At 38.9% G+C, this 17,515-nt stretch overlaps 2 protein-coding genes and 1 long non-coding RNA gene across 8 annotated transcripts in view; 2 read left to right on the top strand and 1 right to left on the bottom strand.

The window, feature by feature from the left end:
• The window catches only part of SYNCRIP (synaptotagmin binding cytoplasmic RNA interacting protein), a 26,331-nt gene extending 25,040 nt beyond the window's left edge, over nucleotides 1-1,291 (top strand). For all 4 annotated transcript variants that reach the window (XM_075498317.1, XM_075498316.1, XM_075498315.1 and 1 more), the window contains exon 12: nucleotides 1-1,291. This exon is cut by the window's left edge. The gene's annotated coding sequence lies outside the window, so the exon portion shown is untranslated.
• A 1,039-nt stretch (nucleotides 1,292-2,330) lies between these two features.
• Nucleotides 2,331-17,212, bottom strand: LOC142408171 (uncharacterized). 3 transcript variants are annotated; one of them, XR_012775197.1, is made up of 4 exons: nucleotides 16,218-17,212; nucleotides 9,958-10,194; nucleotides 5,925-6,148; nucleotides 2,331-3,408 (listed from the first exon to the last, which is right to left on the bottom strand). It is a non-coding gene; the product is annotated as an uncharacterized LOC142408171 (long non-coding RNA). The 3 variants fall into 3 exon arrangements; XR_012775198.1 differs by having other exon boundaries at nucleotides 9,958-10,167; XR_012775199.1 differs by lacking the exons at nucleotides 2,331-3,408; nucleotides 5,925-6,148 and adding an exon at nucleotides 8,501-8,626.
• SNX14 (sorting nexin 14) overlaps nucleotides 9,993-17,515 on the top strand; it is a 67,643-nt gene continuing 60,120 nt past the window's right edge. Inside the window, exon 1 of the mRNA XM_075498310.1 lies at nucleotides 9,993-10,128. The gene's annotated coding sequence lies outside the window, so the exon portion shown is untranslated. The remainder of the gene's footprint in view (nucleotides 10,129-17,515) is intronic.

Genomic DNA, 17,515 nt, shown 5'->3' with positions numbered 1-17,515 from the left:
CAGCTTCGTATAGGTAAAAGATAGGTAAAATTATGACTTACTTTGGACTTGGCATAAAGAGCTTCCCTTAACCCCCTGCCCAAAGGGATACTGCAGTTATACTACATACCCATAGGCACCACAATGAAAATTGAAGCTTATACCTAGTTAAGGTTTTATACACACCAGTTCCCCCAGTAAATGCAAATTTTAACAAAATTAGACATGTCATATGTTGAAAATGCTCATGGCAAACAATCATTTTGCATTCCTGCAAATAAAATTGTTTTATACTGTAAGCTGGAGGCGAGTGTAACTTATTTTTGTAATAAAGTTTTTATTTTTTTTATGTGTCATTAATATAAATGTGTGTTAGTACAGAGATCTTCTGGTTAAAAACTTAGAATCGCACACATTTCAGTATGTTTACTTGTATTTACATAATTTTTAGAATAGTGGTTGCCAATAGCCTGTATGTTTCACATTAATTGATTTTTTTTTTGTTGTTATCTTAATAAACCATTTTAGTATGTTGTATGTCAATTACTGGGATAGCTGGGACATGAAGTGTAATTTAAAATTGTCAAGTATTCATTGGAATATGTAAATGTGCCTTGCCAGTTTTGAACTTTAAGACAAAGTAAGTGAATGATGGTGAAATGAGTAGTCAGTGCGTAAGAGACGTTTGCTACCACAGTTTCATATGCTGCCCTTGCTAAAGAAAAGTAATTTTTTCCTCGGATTTGGGCATGAAAGTATACAGTTGCATTAGCTTCTGAATTTTCAAATCTAGTGATAGAATATTAGGCTTATGGAAAGTGGGTTTGCTAATTGTAGCCTTAAGTATAATTTTGAATTTCAATGTAATCCTTGGTGCTGGCATTCCCAGTGCCAAGGAGTTTAAATGCTCCCTTCAAAGAGGTTGCCATGCCTACTGGCACTTTTACTGTCATATGGTTTTATAAGGAACACTGTCAAGATGTGGAAACAAATTTTGAACTTGCTATAAAATGAAAACACTGGGGGCTGTACACAGGGGGGAAGTCCTCAGATTTCTTAATCTTGAAATCTCTCCATTGCTGAAAAACTTGAAACACTTGTGGGATCACAAGTGCTAGTGACTAGTTCTTAGTCTGGAAATATGTTGGGGGGGGGGAAATAATATATTTATGGAATTATAACAGTTGATGGAAGTGCATAAAAACTTTGCTATTAAGGCACTACATGTGTTGAAATTGTGGATCATATCCTTAATTTCAGCTCTGATAAAAGCATGGGGGACTGTTGTTAAAAATGTTAAAAAAAGGCAAAATTGACAGGAAAGCGTTTGTTTTTAATGGAATGCAAGCAATGGTGAGTGAGCAAAATATCAAGATCTTGACAGTGTTCCCTCTAATTATGAACTCAAGCCATTATAACTTTTAAAATTAAATATGATTTGCACTGTTCTGATATGGGTGCAGTTTTTTAGCAAAATGATCAGAAAACTAAATTGCATGTGGTGATTAATATTGTGGGGAAAAAAACTAAAATCAAAAAAATGTTATTTTCAAAGCTTTAAATTTGATTGTGTAAAGAAAAACCGTTCATTATTAAGTGGAAATACTGGTGAGAATGGGCAAGTGCATATATACAACATCAGTTTGGTTGCACTTGGGTGTTGGTAAACTTGAAATGTTCTACAGCAATAATGCATCTCATACTGGGTGCTTTGGTGACAAATGGACGTATAACACAGTTCTTTTTGGCATGTTGAAGGCAAGTGTTGACTTAATGTATTGTGATGCCTCTGTTTATTCTCATAGGAGGCTTTCCTTACTGAAACACCTGCAAAGGTTTGAGTATAAGCTAGCATAGTTGCACATTGGTTTGTAATGTGTTCCTAAATTTGAAGCGTAGTTGAATTTAATAAGAAATCAGAAACTGCTGCTGCTGCTTAACACTTCTGGTTTATAAACACTCCAATACACAGCTTTTTAAAGTATACTCTTGTTTTAATATTCATTTTTGTTGGAAGGGTCTCTTGCAGGACATACAACTGTACTTTTTTTTTTTAAGTTTTTTAAAGAGGAGATTTGTTACGACCCAGAACTTAAGTTTGTGTTTTTACTGTTTGGAGGAAGGCTGTTATTACAGATACTAAGACCAGTTTCTGAATTTCTGCATTGTACAACTCTTACCTAAATACTGTCTTAAAATCTAAAATAAGGACTACTAATTCTGTTCTTGTTTGGGGTGAGGGGTGTGACATAGTCTAAAATAAACTTAGCTTCCTCTGAGGGTAGGATTCCCAACTTAATATTTCAGGATAGAAATGTTACATATGGCTGCAACTTATTTTTTTCCCTTGTGCCTTTGATAATTCTTCAGAGGCTTAACTTTTCTGTTCAGCCTAGCATTTATTTCAATGCTTCCATACATCAGCGAGGGGAGACTTTTTTTTTTAATAAATAAAATTGAAAGGCAACATGGACATAAACATTTGCTGAAAAGAGTGTGTTCAAATTGATATATTCCACAAAATTAAGATTGTTATTCTCTCACTTGTGTTAGTGAAAACTTAGTGGGAAATGTTAATTGTTTAAAATGAAATAGCAGGTTTTGAAAGTAGGCAATAAGGCAATAAACTTTACAACGTAGTGTTCTGAGAATTGAAATCGGTAAAGTTGGAGCTTGAGTTTGTGTTCATAGCCTGAAGCTTATGAATTCCAACTTTGACTGGCTATGATGGACTTAAAAGTCTGTCTTTGCAGAGTGTCTTGCTGAATTAATTCCAGCACCAGCACATGACATATCTTGGCTGGGGCTAGCTAGTTGCATTAGTTGGGCAGAGGAAACACCAGATTGTACTTTGTCATTTGCTCTGTCAGATAAAAATGGCACGTGGCAACAGGAGAGGAAGTCAGGCTGAAGATTCCTTGATCCTTAATACGGGCAGTGGGGGGAGAAGGAATAAATTAATTATTGTTACTTTACAGCCATCTAGTGCAAACAAAGGTAAAGCTTCCTAGAAGCTCTGATGTTAAACTTTTTTTCTGGGAGACCGACTTTCACATAGTCATCTGGTCAACACTTTGCAAGTGTTTAATTATACTTACTTGTGTTATAAAATCCACAGGATGAAAGAGTGGCTTTTCTTTGGTGCTCCTTTGCCTTGATTGTTGCAGTAGCTAGATAGGTTGGAAAGTGCCACTAGGACTAGCTTGTTAGTTTACTTAGAATTTGGAGAGAGGGGTGATTGTCTCATGTAATGATATCTCTTTCTTGCCAACTGGTTACTAGTTTTTCCCCACAAACATACATATCTTTAAATGGCCAGCTCTTGGATGTTGCACAGCTGAACTCATCTGGAAACATTGGGTTACATTATTTAAGCTATCTTCATGAAAGCTTCTTTAGATGGTCAGACTTCCAGGTTCATGGTAAAAGCTTTTTTTTTTTTTTTTTTTTAAAAAAGAAGAAAAAAGCATCTGTGATGTTCTAGAAAACACAGTCACAGTATGTAGGTAATAGGTAATTAAATACAGCTTGAATATTTAAAGTTTGAATCACAAGGTACATTTCAGTTCCAAGAGTTGTTTCATTCCTGAATGTTCATGAAACTTAGTGTCTACTCCAAAGCCAACACTTTCTGACAGTAATTTAGGTAAAACTTGCAGTGCCAGAAATCTGGATTCCCTCTAGTCTGAGAATGATATATTTGTCTGATTAATGGTGACAGTTCACTATCTCTGTTTGCACAGTTAGTGTGACAATACAGTTTTACTTGTTTTGGTCACTAATGCATAGAAAAGACATTGAATCTTACTGCTTATTTTCTTTGCGCTAAGGAAGTTACGAAATGCATTCTTAGTTCTGCTACACAGCCAGTAGAATAGCCTATGCCATTTGACTGCACAGAAGATAATGGTAAGTAAAAATAGACATTCTAGTACTTAAATGACTTGCAGTACTTAAAATCCAACTTCAGTAGACTGTTTAATTGGCTCTGCATCTGCAGTTATTAGGGAGGTTGTGGGCTTTAACTCTTCAATTTTACTGTGTCCACTTCAATGCTAAGTAAATGTTTAGTGTAAATCTGTTGAGTGTAACCTGATACTGTTTAATGTTAAATACTTCAGATCTAAAAATCTCTGAAACGCTTCATAGATCATTTGGTGTGTATTTTTAAACTGATGGGTTAGCAATCATAGTAGCTTAAGGGATTTTCCATGAGCACAGTCAGTCATTGAAAGTCAGGAACTGAATATATCAGGTACTGGGTTCCTGGTTCCAAGTGTAGCATTTCCAGTATTATTCTGCTATTTAAAGTAACATTTTTCAGATTTTTTTTTTTTCTCTTTAGTGGAATGAAGAATGCACCTAATTCTGTCACTAGTAGTGGTTATTTAAAAACTATATGAGTAAATGTAGCTAATTTGGGATTAGCAAGCTTCCTCTGTGAGAATCCAACAAAGGCAATTTTATAGATATCCCATTAATAATTAGGGCTTTTCTTAAGGTGCAATTTCAGCATACTTTAGAATGAAGATCTGTATTAGAAAACACTGGTGAGAGCTAGTCTAAGATAAATTATAATTCATATTTTGATAATGCAGATGTATCAGAATTGGAAGGTGATTTTAATCTTCATTACTACAGCATTTGAGATGACAGATAAAAATACCTAGTCCCTGCATCTGGAAGAGCTGAAGTGGCTATAAAAGGACTGTTCCTGTTTCAGATTGTGGCCAAAGGCTTCCATCAGATAGTGCAATGAGACCTTTTTTCTTCTAGTGCAAACAGTTGTTCTAACAAGTTAACCTGTTTCCAGTCCACAGTTTTCAACAGAATTTTTGAGTTTTGTATATGTGCTTAAATAGATATTTTTAGCAGAAGACAAACCTCCAGTGACAATCACTGGTGTATATGTGAGTAGTACTTTCACCAAGAAGTGAGCAATATATAACTTTGACTTAAACTAGTCTAGTGAAACTGTCCTTTATTCCTATTACCTACACTTTTACAGAAGTATGTTAGTTTACACTTCCTTTTGAATTAGTGGGATGCTTAAAAGCTACTTTGAAGAAAACCACAGTATGTACGTCATTAAAATCTGTCAAAATTTGCAAATGAAGAAATATGCTGCAGGTTTCATGCTAATGGAAGATTAGACTTGAATATAGAGGGGGGAAAAATGTCCTAACTTCTCTCACTGGAAGTCTTGAAGGTACCACAAGCTTTAGGTGGCTTTAAGCTTTAGCAGCGAGTGCAGTGGAAGCTGGATTCATGTAGTTGAGAAATCTCTGCTGCCTTGCTCCACTATGTTTTCATAATGCTAATGCAACCTCTCAGAATTTTTTTTTTTTAAATCCAGTTATGGGATTAACTCCAGTGAGATCGATCTTCTAGTTAAGAAGGATCTGGAAGGTTTTAAATCCATTGGATTTAAAGTAACTTCTCTGTGTGTATGTGTTCTGTGCAAAACCAAGTAGCAAACAAGTGATCTTACAATGGGAATGGTGTAATAAATGGCACTTTGCAATTTTTTTAATGGTATACTAATCTGAAATATAGAGTTTGGTTTGTTGATGTTCTGAGCCATTCAGGTGGTCATGTTTCTATCCAAGAAAATGATCTTAATATTTGTGTGGCCTGAACTGATGAGTAAGTCTCAGACCCAGTAGTTGCTGCTTTGAGGTAGTCAGTCTTTTCTTAGGTTAACTGTTGAAATGAGCACAGATTTCTAATAGGAAGTACAGCATTTTGTTTTCTTAATAGCAGTATCTAAACTTCACCAGTTTATTGCCCTTAGTGTAACATTTCTAAAGATTACTGCTTTCATTGAGTAGTGAGCGAGGAGGAGTATACAGATTAATGGTGAAAAAGCATTGCCGACTTAAGCTTTTGAAAAGTGAAGCCTCCCAGTTTGTAATGCACTTTGAGGTGCATTAACGTGTACTCACCACTCGGGTGTGAATGGCATTGAGGTAAATCAGGTAGTGCTCACATCTCAGCAAGGTGAGCTCAAACTGCCTTCAGTGATGGGCTATGCTAAAGCAGATCATTTGGTACTGAAGTATGCTAAAATGCTTCTGTAGTTTTATTGTGGAGTTAGTAAAGAACAACTAGGATAGTAACTCCAGTACAGCTGCAGGTAGATGATGATCCACTCCGATTTTTGTAGTCTCTGGAAGAACAAGAGACAGTCATGCATAATGTGTTTTAAGCATCTCTTAAATTTCTAAGTCCTTTTGAAGCAACCTTTTTCTATTTTAATACACAAAGATGAACATGTAAGGTTCAAAGTCTGTGTGCCGTTTCAAGATACAAGGATGCGTTAACTTAGCAATTCTGGTTTTAAAATCAGATGGCTGGGTGTGGTTAGAGCCCAGTAATCAAGGCATATATTTTAGAATCACGGTAGTTTTTTGACTCTGAAGAAAGACTCTGCTATTAAACAGATATTCAGTCTATCTTAGAATCCCTGTATTTAGCAAAAATGCATATGTTGGGGAGAAAACACAACACCCCCACCCCCCCGTCTCCAAAAGGTGTTTAGTTGAGCACTTGAATATGCAACACTTTCTAAGGGCATGCAGGTTAAATAGTGATAGGTGTGGAATTCTTAGATACAGGGCAAGTGAGATGAATGTGATAATCTCAGAACTTTTGCCTTTGAATCACATGTTAAAAATGATGTAGAGAGATCTCGGGTTTCACAAATAAACTTAAATTGTGTTTAATGTTCAGTTTAAAAAAGAACAGATGTCTTGACTTGGACATCTTGAAGGGCAAAACGTGTTCCTGTGAAAAGGAAAACTTATAGGGTCTTCTGTAAATATCTTTGTTTTTTCTAAAGCAGTGATGACAACCAGGGAATTTCCTCCTCAGAGGAATACAAAGGAGTATATTTGGCTTGTATTTAAAAGGTTGACCTAGGAGTGATAGAATCACGAACACTCCCCAGTTGGGAAAGCTCTTAACAAAGCACATTCTTGTTTGCTCCCTGAGAAAACGTAAGGTGATGGAACAGTTGGGAAGAGAAGTCATCTACCTGTGGTCACAAGACGGCCATTAAATGTGCCTGAACTACACTACTGGCAAGTTTGTAGTCTAGGGTTAAAGGCAAAATAGCCAGGGAAACAACCTGTCAAACAACAACATAGAACAACTTCATTTAGCTGTGTTACAGCTTGTAGGATCTTTTCTGCTATTAATCAGTCTATCCTTTTCCTGTGAAAGGTAGGCACACTCTAAGCCAGGCACCATCTAGCAGCCACAGCGCCATGTGAAGGGAATGTCAGGTGATGGATCTTGCCCACATTCAAACATCAGGTCGAAAGCAGACACAGGGTCCTTGGATTACATGTCAAAAGGTAAGAAGATCCTGTCCTGGCTGTCGTAATCATCAGGGCCACTTTATCTTGGTAGAAACTTCAGAAGAAAATTGGAAGTATCCTTGTAAGAGAGGAGGTTTTGAACACAGCAAAATATAAAAATGGTGAGAAAAACATGTTACTATGCCTATTGCTACCATTTCAAATGTCCTGTTCCGAGAGGTGAGTGATAATCCTAGAGCTGCTGTTTGTAAACCTGTTTTGATGAACTAACAGTCTCAGCCCCAGGGAAGCAAGAGCCAGTCTTGAATATCTCATACACGTGCTCCAAAGATGGACTTTTTTTTCAGTATAGGTGAGGAGTTCTTCCATCTCTCTTTACTGGTATAATGTGTGTCACTTATTGCCTTTAATAATCCCTTAGTAGGGTAATTGAGAAGAACTGTTTTTAATAGGGCCTGATGATGTCTCCTAATTGAGTGATGCTTGAGGGAACGCAGTGTTCATAGCAAAGCTTGGATGTAAAGTCTTGGTTCAAATGTCTCGTAATGCAGGGGACAAAGTGCGAATAGGTGTTCCACTTGTAAAGCTGGGGTGAATCAATGCCAACCTAGCAGCCCCTTTGTGGATTTCAAATTCGGGATGGGTCCAAAGAGCTCCCAAGTATACCAGCTTCTTGCACAGAGTTGCTTTTTTTTCTGGAAAAGTGCAATACAAGCCCAGCATTCTGCGAGAGAAGTGGCTGATTGTTTCTTGGGACCAGGCCAAGACTTTTAATTCATTAAAGACCTGGTGGTGCAGGTAGCCCAAATAAGCATATTCTACACTAGGGGTGGTCTTCATGTGCTCACCATGAACAGTATGTGCTTGGAAACAGACATCTGGGACCTCAAGAGATAAGAACTAAGAGCCAGTATGAAGGTTGCTGAACTTTGTCTGAAGATGTTCAGTTTCCTCAAGTCTAGGCTGGAGCTTACATGTCTTAATACAAGAAAATACACTTTCTTAATGAACAAAAGGAATTTTATTCTAAGGCTGTCAAATGCAAAAGCCTGCATTAGATGATAAGGTAGGAGAAGGCGGAAGAAGGAATGTGGTAAGGTAGAATACACTTGCTAAATTTTAGTTTGCCAGGATGGTCTGTCCTTAGTGAGTTAAAAGGATCAAATATAGGTAAGGCTTTGTATCTTGTTCATCAGCACTCAGGATATACAGAAGCATTTGTTTTCATAGACAGCTTTCAGTGGGGAAAAGTTGTCATTTTCTCTGCAGGTGAGCATGGTGAGCAGCATCTCTGAAGACTTGGTGGGAGACGGGAACGTTCCTGACTGTAGAAGTAATGCAAAGTGAGCATCCAGTGGAGATCGGTGCATGTTCTAAGTTCTTGGTGAAACTCAGGTGAGCAGCTTTGAACTAAGACACCTTGGACTAAACGCACTAACTCCATGTCTCCTCACTGCAGAAACTGCTCTTCCAGATAATCCATTATTTCAGTTTTTTTCCTTTCTTTTGCTGGCTTTTAACTATTGCCCTTGGGCTTCAGGGAAGAAGAGAGAGCCATTGCTGTATAGGTAGCTTGACTTTTCCTCCAGACCTAACAAACAACTGAAGGGGAAAATGGAGAGGAGAGCACAGCTGGGTGTTGGTCCCCACCATTGTGGTCCAGGAGAACACCAGATACATGGGCTTTTCAGAATTGATACCGACTGGTATTCCAAGTTTCCTGACCATAATACATCCCAGAAACACACTGGATGTAGACAATACACCACAGTATGGTGATAGGTTAGTACTTGATCTACAGTTTACCATATCCAAGCTGAATGGTGATCAGTGGAGAACTTACTACTTGTCCTAGATAAATACTGGTTATGAGACTCATACATGGGCTGCTAGGAACCTGGATGATATTAGAGAATCCCTTCTCCATTTTGATATCTTCTGAAGCAAAATCTACTTTCTCAAGGAAAAAAAAAAAAATCTTCCCTCTTGCATCTGAACTGCACTGACCCCAACTTGAGGTCTATCTGAGGCCTCCCAGTTCCGTGGGTGGTGGTATAAGCTATCTTATGTGCATCTGTTGAAATCCCAAAGACCTTGGTCTTCACTTGTAACTCGGGGGAGGGGGGATGCTACAAACTGGACCTACAGAGAATACCTCAAACTTGAGATTAGACTGGAGGACTCACAGCTTCTTAAGGGAAAGAAAATCTTATTCCTTACAGTTTGATATGACAGATGGTAAACTGATTTTCATATTAAAATGTCCCTTTAGTAATATATACTTTAAAATATGTATCTGTGAAAGAGGAAAAACTTCATGCCTAGCATTTTAAACTGTTTCTTTTCTACTTCTGTAGAACCACAAAGATAAGCCAGCTAGCTTATATAGTAGCAAGTCATTCAGCCACAAATCAGAAATTGATTTAAGAAGTTTTAGAATAATATGAATGTTAGTAATAGTCCCCCATACAGTATCAGACCTTACTACCTCCAATGCCTTTCCTAGCTAGAATACTAGTTACTTAAAACAGAAAATAAATAGCAAAGCAAAATGTTAAGTAATGGAGTTTTGCAGAAATCAGCTAAGTCTTCCAATAGTCCTTGTTTCTTGATTTCACACTTTGTCCCTTTTCCAAATAGCTCAAAGTCCTCTTACCTGCCTAAGCATGCACTCTCCTTCCCCAAAGGACACTTTAGGGAAAACCACCGTGCAAGTGGCAAGTGTGCACCATAAGCAGGAACTGCATTTGCAGAACATCTGGAGGAATCGCAAGTAACTGTTCGTCGCTGCTCCAGAAGAGAGACCGTGGCTTTCTGTCCTGCCGAGGTATGTCTGCTGATAGGCCCACGGAGGGATCGTCTGCTTCTACAGAAGCACCATTAATTTCCAGTGCTAGAGGTGAAGTGGTATATAATAATACATCACTTTTCTATTAAATAGAGGTGCATTTTTTGGGGAGAAAAAGGTTTGGCATACCTCCAGGAACTTGGGCAGCTGTCTGATAAAGATAGCATTGATCAACTATAAGCTGTAAAGAAGCCTGGCCTTGCAGAGCTTGGTACTGAGCCCCACTTCTTAAATTCTCTCATTAAAACGATCATATTCCTCTTGTAGTGGAGCTTTACCATGGAGCTATACGCTCAAGTTATACCACAAAATAAGTAATACAGGCAAGCTGCCCGCGTGTTTCAAAAAGTTGTTTTCAAAAAGCCTCAAAACTCATCCTTGCGTGTGAGGAACAGCCCTCTGTTCAGGTGCTCTCATAGTATCATCTGCCTGTTAGCATAAATCAGAATTTTTTTGCTTTTGTCATATATTCAATATTCTTGATAGGGAAACATAACGCTTATGTCCTATTGCTTTTTATTTTCTCTTTAACCATTCTGAAAATGCCTCAGTTTTTGCTGTATATCATTTAAATGGAGGAAAATGACAAATTGATTCCATAGCCAGCAAATGGTAAACAAAACAGTATCCTGGTTATACAACTGGTTCTGTAACAATTCCTGTAAAGTGTTTGATGAAAGACTTAACTGAAGCACAAATAACTTTTTGAAGGTGATAGTTTAACTCTTACCTTATACTGCTTTTACATACTTCATGTTGTCGGGGAAACTGGTTGCTCAAGCTAAAAATATCTCTGACCTGACAGAAACACTCAAGGCATTACTGCTGCATCCACAGAAGCTAAAGCAGTGGGCTTCAGGATACCAGCTCGCCAGTCACCAAAAAACCCCCACAGATCTCATCACTATGTCTGGGTTTACATGATCATTATCAGCACATACAATGGACATGTTAGTGTCAGTAGAAAGCTTTCTGCAATACAAGCTGGCTTACAACAGCAGCTTTTAGTTACAATAAGACCTTTTTCCTACTTTTGGTGAGTTCTGTGCGTTGATTAGAACTTCCTGAGTACGTGAAGACTTTAGGTTGGGATTTCTTTTCACTGCTTTTCTTCTAAGGTGTTAAAAATGAACCCATCAAAAACTAGAGTTGTGTCCCAATGAGGAAAAAAGGATCATAAATCTTCATAGGCTAAAATGTTAAAATACACTGAGGTGGGGCAAAAAATAGTTAAGGAACAATTTAAGAAGGCACTAGTTCTAATAAAAATCATTTTAAATGCTGTTTTGTTCCCCCTCTTGCAGCCTGTCCCTCCTCCAGCACTACAAAACAGGTGATAATAAAATTGGAAAAGGATAGGGAGAACAGCAAAGATGATAAAAGGTACAAAAGTGCTCTCATGTGAAGAACAATTCACTAAAGGAGCAATCTTCATTTTGGAAAAGACAGTTTGCTCAGGTGGCCAAAGTATTTTGATAAAATGATAAGCAGTAATTGTGCCGAGTAGGGAACAATTTTTCACCATCCCTTACAAAATACTAAATGAAACACATGAATGTTTGGAGAGCTGTATCTTCACTCACATAAGCATGAATAAGTGGTGGAACTCCTTGCAGCATGATTTTTGTGGATGTTGAAAGTTCATGGCTGTTCCAAAAGCAACTTGAAACTTAGGAAAAAAATTCTTTCTCAGGATATCCCTAAGATTGCAAATCAGAGTAAAAGAATGTTCCGGGAAAATATTATTATTCTTGTTCTGCTTTTACAACTTTTTCCTAGGTATGTATGCCCTGATGGGGACCATCATTACAAACAGGATGCTCACCTAGTTGACCCTCTGCTGATCCAATACAGCTATTCTATGACTCCATCAAGTATCTGTGATGAAAAACTTAACACTAGCTTTAAATTCCCCAGGTCTCATCATAGTTATGAAGCATAGGTGCTGCAACACTTTGCAATGATTTAACAGAAACACACGTCATCTTACAAGGATTTTCTTGACACTTTTTAATTCAGCTGAAACAAGGGAACATGGCTGAAGTTCTTCCTCAAACTCCCTACTTGAAAATTTCCTCCATTGACCTCAGAGTTGGTCAGTGGAAATTCCCTTCAGGACCTGACATAGCTATATTCATAAAGTGTGTATCCAGGTTAGGGTTTTCTTTATCCCCATAGTAAGTAAACAGCTTAATTTTCATTTAGATTGAGCTCCTAAGTATGTGCTATGACATTGTTTTAACTATTCGCATTAGTACAGCTCCTTATTTCTTTCACAAACTCTTTTTTACAAATTCTTAACATCCAGCTACCTTCCCCCCACTTTGATCAGCCTAGGTTTTTGGAAGGAATTCTGTTTTCCAGATCTTTCCCCTGCACATACTGACCAATTCAGCTACCTCACTTAATACTAGAATAAGGTGCATATCCAGAGAGCTTATCTTTCACTCAGGTGAACTAATATAAAATTTCCATAGACTATACCTTTGCCAAATGTTGCCACAAACCTAATATTCATTTCTTTAAGCATGTTTCCAATATCTCCTGTGCCTCTCTTTATGCATATTCCTTAATGGTGTGTTGTTTTTTTTTTTTTAATTTTGCAGGCCTCTTACTGTCTGTAGTCATCTTCTACACCCACCTTGCAACTTTTTGCTCTATATCCTTCTCTTTCAATGTCCCATAAACTGTAGTTTACAACAGGACAAATTATTTTCGTCTCTAATATCTAAATTCTCTCCAGTATCTAGTCTGTGAATGTATTCAGAGAAATCCTTTCCATGTAAACCATTTGAAGAAAAGCTCTGTATATAAACTAGTGTTGCTCTGACCCTTTTTATTTTCTCCTTGAGACCTACAAGTTCCTCAAGGCAAAACTGCCTCCAGCACATTGCCATTTTTTTTCTTCTTCCCAATGGTACATTTTCCCAAACGGAGCTTGCTTGTCCCAGTGAAATTCTAACACATTCAGTGCTCCTCAGCACCTCTTTGGATTGCCCAGCATTGCTCCTGTTGGGCATACTAAACTGACCCTCTGGAAACTGTCTCACTTGAAGTGGGTTCTTTTACGTGAATTTCCTTACCAGAACAGTCTCCCCCCCACAAGTCTTTATTCTGCCTTGGGCCAGTCAGTGACTTCATGGCTTCAGTCCTAAACACAGCCTGGTGTAGGTATTTTCAGGTCTACTAATTGAATGGTATTTTATAGCCTCTTTCAAAAAAAAAAAGTAATGATGAATTTTGGGTGGCCTATTATAATTGAAACCCCTTAGCCCTTCCCCTTCAACTTCAATTGCCTGCTGAATCTGTTTCTAAGCAAACAAATTTTTCATCTGTGTAATGTCAGTTGGCAATTCATTCCCCTGCAGTTGTGGAGACCAGTGATCTTTTAGAATCTTAGAATCATTTAGGTTGGAAAAGAGCTTTAAGATCATCCAGTCCAACCATAAACCTAACACTGCCAAGTCCACCACTAAACCATGTCTTTTCAAAACCTCTGGGGATGGTTGTTCAACCGCTTCCCTGGACAGCCTGTTCCAATGCTTGATAACCCTTTCAGTGAAGAAATTTTTCCTAATATCCAATCTTTTGAGCACTGTCACCCATCTTTTTTTAAACAATTTCTCCCTTGCACCTGCCGTTTTGCTCCTTACTCTTCTGGAGCAGCTGAGCTCCCCCATCCTAGAAGACCACTTGTGTGGGATTTTATCCGGGATTCCAAAGCCCCTGTCGCTGTATCCAGGAGGTACTTTTCTTCCCAGGTTATCATTTCCTTATCCAGTTTGCTTTAATCTTAGAATACTGAGGGTCAACATATGGTCCATAATGTGGCAGTCCAGGAAGCAAATTTAAGAACCTATGCCAACGACTAGCAGCACGTGTTCCCATACAGCTGGCAAGCATGGGTCTATGTGGCTGGTGCAGGGAGCTGACTCCTGAATGCCACAAATCTAACCATTAGCAGTTTATTAACTCATTAACAAATGAATGTGACTATTTATAACAGTAAAGCTAATTTTGTTTACTTAAGTGCTAGTAATTATTAAATATTGTAATTAGTAATTAGTAAATATTGCCCAAATCAAACCAGAAATGTGTATCAAATGGTCAGCCTCTACTCTCCCTCAAAGTTTGAATGTTCCATCAATACAGAAAGGCCAAAAAGCACTACTAAATGTCAATTTTCATCTTACGTTTTTTGCATACAACTGAATTACCTGAACTCACAGACTGAAACCAGTAACTGTTGATGGGTGCCCTTTAAGTTTTGCACTTGACAAAAGTCAAGTTGGAGGTGCCTACTAATGCTTAATTTTCTTGGGATCTGAGTCACCAACTTCAGTTTCACTTTTTTTATTTATTAAGTTTAGCTATTTGCTAAATATTTAAAATGAACTTTCTCTCAAGTTTTCTGCTAAATGGCTGAAGTTAAAGGTTAATATGAAGTCTTCAATTTAATCTTCTGGAAAGGGCCCACAAAAATTATCAGGGACTTGTGGGGAATAATTTACAAAGGAAAATTAATTCCTTGATGGGTAACTGTAAAAGATTACATTATGTGAGTTAGCCTGGACAACTGCATCCTTGAGAAAGATAAATATGTAGTGCTTTGAAAATGAGATATTATAGACTGACTCTTTTTTTAGATACTAGAGAGCAAAAGCAGACTTGCAAAGTAAATGAAATGCAATGAGCTGGTGAGAATCTATGTATTATGGTTTACTGCCTAGTTTACTAAAACAAGCAAGTTTGGTTTTTTTAAGCTAAAAAAAAGCACTTTGGTAAATAGAATCTCAGCCTTGTAACTGTTATTATTCAGCCAACATGTAGATTTGTATTTTAAGTTATGTTGAAAAATCTACACTAATGTTATTTTTTGAATGCTAGAACATGCAATCTTCTGTTGCTACTTAAAAAAAAAAATATGGAGAACTGACTCCATAAGAAGACTTGAATGATCAGTGAAAGATCCTTCTACATTTTAAATATTAAAATAAAATCTAGCTTTCCAGAATAACCCCATCCTGCCCATCTTGCTTCAGAGCCCATCTCCAGATGCATATTTTCCCCTTCAGTTCTCCAGTTAACCAGAGAATCTTCCTAACAACTTATGTGAAGAGAGAAAGACTTGCTTTTGCTGGGGAATGCATAAAGTTCTTATTTCTCACATAAAATCAACAGAATTTTCAAAAGTTTGGTGTTGTCAATAGTTCACTTTTGTTCTTCCATACTTTTATTTCATTGGAAAACAAACCTCAGCTATGTCTTTCAGTGTAGCAGAACAATCTGAGTGGTCACAGGGGCAAGGGTTACAGAGGGTGATATGCAATGCTAACACCGCTGTCTCTGGCAGAGCAAGCAGGTTGTGGTAGTGTCTGCCCAGCCGACCTAACATCTGTGAATTGAAGGAAATCGCATAGCTTCTCAGATGATAAGGTACAATTAGTGCCAAATGTGAATGTGGCAATTTTACACTAAATAAACATAGCCCTGAACAATGAAGCTACAAATTAAAGAAAGTCTACCCATAGTAGACAACACAAATGGAAGCAGAAGTTTGACTTCTCTTCCTGCTGGTTTGCTGTGCAAGTCACTTCCTATGTTACAGATATGTGATGCTGTGATATCTTCATGAAATATTTTCGTTACAGGTTTTTAAAAGTTACTCCTTATTAAAAACATTGCAAAATAAATTACTAAAAATCACAAGCAGTAAAGCTGAGGATGAAGCAAGCAGGTAGTAAAAAAAAATGCATCTTCTGAGGAAAATTAATTTCCTTTTAATAGACTGTATGGAGATTTGCTGTGTGTTTGCACCTTATTTGGGTTTTTTTCCTAATAGAAAACACGTGGACTGACATGAAATAATACTGTGCAGACGCTCTTAAAGAAATTCAATCTGACTGTGGGCTTTTGCCAAGCTCTCTGAGAAAGGTCAACATACTGAAGTCAAACTGCAGCATTTCATGTGCTCTAGAGGTCAAGGGAAGTGTTGCATAAAATGACAAACATCTGAGAGAAGAGTCTGAAAGCTATTTTCAGCTTTTGATTTCTAGATATTGACTCACCTTCCAAATACTGACTTTTCCTTAACAACGTAGTTGCAGGGTTTTCACTGAGGATTTGTAAACATGACTCTTCCGAACAGAAGTATTTCAGCCTTTGCCCAAATATGCCTGTGTGGGGCTAGTGCAAATGAATACAAAAGGCAACAGCAACGCATCAAAAATAAAAGCAGGCACGTCTCCTTGAGCAGGTCTTTTTCATACTCCCAATGCAGAAGCCTCTCTGTCAGTAAGACTTCCCAGGAGAAGTTGTTTAAGCACTTTTATTTTGTCCATTGAACTAACCTTCCTGTAACCAGTACTGTCATATTAACATAACTTTGAGCTTCCTCGGACTGCGTAACTACAGAGTTGCTGAAAGCATTCAAGCAACTTACACTGTATCTGAAGGCAGTTATTTACGTGAAGTTGGTTTTAAATTGTTCTCGCTAGCAATAAACTACATTCCAGAATTAGTATATTCTCCATGTCTTAACCTTGTATACTTACTGATGTTAAGGAGGGGTCTGTTACATTTCCTACCCTGTTACTTTTCTTCACAAGCCATTATCAAGTTTTGAGAGGTGTTTATATGGTTTTAGTGTCCCAGTCACTGAATGATTTAGTTCAGTCATCATCTAAATATAGAGCATTTAATCAGATGTAGCAGTTTCTGGCTGCTCGGAGCTGGGAGCCCCTGTTGTCCACAACCTAAGTATTTATAACTAGGTAAGCTTTCTGTCATCAAAGATCTTCTATTTACGGGGCTTAGCACAGTATGTTACACAGCAGAGCTCGAAATGCCACCCGAGCACGTCACCGGAGGGCTGCTGGGAGGACCTCTCCGGCAGCCGGCTGCTTCCCCCAGATCCGGCCAAGCCCGACCCGGCTTGGGGGCTCGGCGCTCCTCTGCTCCCCCTCTCCCCTCGAAGAAGCGCGACCTGCGGCCGGCCTTGCCGCCGCTTCTCCCCGCCAGCGATCGCCGTGTCCCGGGACGCCCCTGCGTCCGCCTCCCCGTCCCCCCCGCAGCAAGGCCGAGGCTCCCGCAAGCCTCGGGGCGCTTCAGCGAGGCCGAGGCTCGCCGCGGCCCAAGGCCGCCCCTCCCCGCTCCGGCCCGGCCCGGCCGCCTCCCCCGAGCTGCGGCGCCACGAGGGAGGGGGAAGGAGGGGCGGGAGCGCCCGGCCCGGCAGCCGCACCGCGCTCTTGGCCCGCGGGGCCGGGGCGCCTCACCCACCTCCCACCGCCGCCGCCACGCCGGGCTGCCCCCCTCCAACAACATGGCGCCCGCGCCGCCGCGGCCGCCGGCCCGCGTGACGCCGGCG

Source organism: Mycteria americana, chromosome 3 (assembly GCF_035582795.1).
Source record: "Mycteria americana isolate JAX WOST 10 ecotype Jacksonville Zoo and Gardens chromosome 3, USCA_MyAme_1.0, whole genome shotgun sequence".
NCBI classification, from domain to species: domain Eukaryota; kingdom Metazoa; phylum Chordata; class Aves; order Ciconiiformes; family Ciconiidae; genus Mycteria; species Mycteria americana.
This window is presented reverse-complemented; position numbering and strand designations above follow the sequence as displayed.